The sequence below is a fragment of the Ceratotherium simum genome, chromosome 13 (genome assembly GCF_057802395.1).
Source record: "Ceratotherium simum simum isolate JZ-2026a chromosome 13, ASM5780239v1, whole genome shotgun sequence".
Classification (NCBI taxonomy): Eukaryota; Metazoa; Chordata; class Mammalia; order Perissodactyla; family Rhinocerotidae; genus Ceratotherium; species Ceratotherium simum.
In genome coordinates, this window is record NC_141912.1 from 20,002,531 (window position 1) to 20,004,863 (window position 2,333).

At 40.4% G+C, this 2,333-nt stretch overlaps 1 pseudogene; it reads left to right on the forward strand.

The window, feature by feature from the left end:
• The first annotated feature begins 1,013 nt into the window (after positions 1 to 1,013).
• On the forward strand, positions 1,014 to 1,958 carry LOC101402105 (large ribosomal subunit protein uL18 pseudogene; annotated as a pseudogene).
• Positions 1,959 to 2,333: the final 375 nt, after the last annotated feature.

Consider the following 2,333-nt stretch of genomic DNA (forward strand, 5'->3'; position numbering starts at 1 on the left):
CAAATAGAGGAACCACCAGCACCATCTTCCTCTCACTCCTAGGATGCCGGCAGCCAGGATTGCTCATGCACTGGCATGAGAAAGGAAGCTTCCTCTTTGGGTAAACTGATCAGTGCAAGAGAAAGTATCTACAGATACTGTGTTAGGCAGAATAATGTCCATGTCCTAATCCTTGAAACCCGTGAATGTGTTAGGTTACACAGCAAAAGGGAATTAAGTTGGCAGATGGAATTAAGGTGGCTAATCGGCTGACCTTGACATAGAGAGAGTGTCCTGGGTTATCCAAGTGGGCCCAATGTAGTCACCATGGTCCTTAGAAGTGCAAGAGAGAGGCAGAAGAGGTCAGAGTGATGTGAAAAGGACTTGACCCACTGTTACCGGCTTTGAAGCTGGAGGAAGGGAGCTAAAAGCCAAGGAATACAAGTGGCTTCTAGAAGCTGGAAAAGGGAAGGAAACAAGTTCTTCCATAGAGTCTTTAGAAAGGAATGCAGCCCTGCCAACACCCCAATCTTAGCCCAGCAAGACTGTATCAGACTCTGACTTCCAGAACTGTAAGGTGATAAATTTTTGTTGTTTTAAGCTGCCAAGTTTGTGGTAATTTGTTATTGCTGCAATAGAAAACTAATGAAGATATTGACTGTTGTGGGGACCCAACAAAACACCAGATCACCCTACAGTGACTCTCATCAGTTGCAAATCTGACCCATACACTCTGGGCTGCCATTAGCTTTTCAGGACTTCTCTTGAAAATAGACAGCCAAGGAGTAACAGATATTTGAAAAAATATCTAACATAAAAAGGCAAAATCCAAAATTAATACACATCACAGAGGGAAGAGACCACTCAGGAAGCAGAAGAAAATGTAAAACAAAACAAGAAAAACTCTCAGAGAAATAAGAGACAATATTGCATCCATGGAACAAGAACAGAATGCTCTTAAAAAAGAACATTCAGAAGACTTAATGAGCTCTTAGAATTTAAAAATATAATAGAATAAATATTAAATAGATAGAGAAATAAAGTGTAAAAACCTCCAAAAAAGAAGATTATGGCAAGCCACAGACATCAGTCTCTGTTAAAGGTATCCAGAATAACGCCTGCTTCAATAGATACCAAGTGAAATTTGGAAGAAAACAAGAGGTTAAAACTGATTACTATGCTTGGAAACACTTGGTAATCCAGGACAAAAATAAATACAACACACTCAAATATAGGATGATAGTTCATGTGACCAACAGAGATATCATTTGTCAGATTGCTTATGCCCGTATAGAAGAGGATATGATAGTCTGTGCTGCTAATGCACATGAACTCCCAAAATATGCTGGGAAGGTTTGCCTGACAAAGTATGCTGCAGCTTATTGCACTGGCCTGCTGCTGGCCTGCAGGCTTCTCAATAGGTTTGGCATGGACAAGATCTATGAAGGCCAAGTGGAAGTGACCAGAGATAAGTACAGTGAAGAAAGCAGTCACGGTCAACCTGGTGCCTTTGCCTGCTATTTGAATGCAGGCCTTGCCAGAATGACTACTGGAAACAAATTTTGGGGGTTCCTGAGGGGAGTTGTGGATGGAACCTTGTCAATCCGTCCCTGTACCCAATGATTCCCTAGTTATGATACAGAAAGTAAGGAATTCAGTGCGGAAGTACATCGGAAGCACGTCATGGGTCAGACGTTGCAGATGATATGCGTTATCTAATGGAAAAGGATGAAGATGCTTACAAGAAACAATTCTCACAATACATAAAGAACAATGTAACTCCAGACGTGATGGAGGAGGTATACAAGAAAACTCGTACTGTTATATGAGAGAATCCAGTCTATGAGAAGAAGCCTAAGAAGGAAGTTAAAAAGAAGAAGTGAAACTGTTCCAAAATGTCTCTTGCTCGGGAGAAAGATGGAGTAGCTCACAAGAAGGCAAGCTTCCTCAGAGCTCAAGAGTGGGCCCCTGGGAGCTAAACCAAACCACAATTTTCTGTGAAGATTTTTCAGATCAAGACAATAAACTTATTGACCAAGCAGCTAAAAAAAAACAAACACCCTCATAAAAGTAAAACAGTTTTAAAATAAGAAAAAAATACGATGAGAAAATTAGAGTATTTGCAAAGGATGTCCAACGGAAGTCCCAGAATAAAGTAGAAAAGTTACGAGATTGAACGAGTCGATGCACCTACAACATGAATGAAAGAAGTAGAGATGATTCTAAAAACTTCTGGAGAAGAAAACCTGGTTATGGAGAAAGGATCAGACAACAGAATGGCCTCGGAGGTCTTAAAAATAATAACAGGAGGTAGAAGGGCAATGCCTTAACAATTCTGAAGAAAATAATTTCCT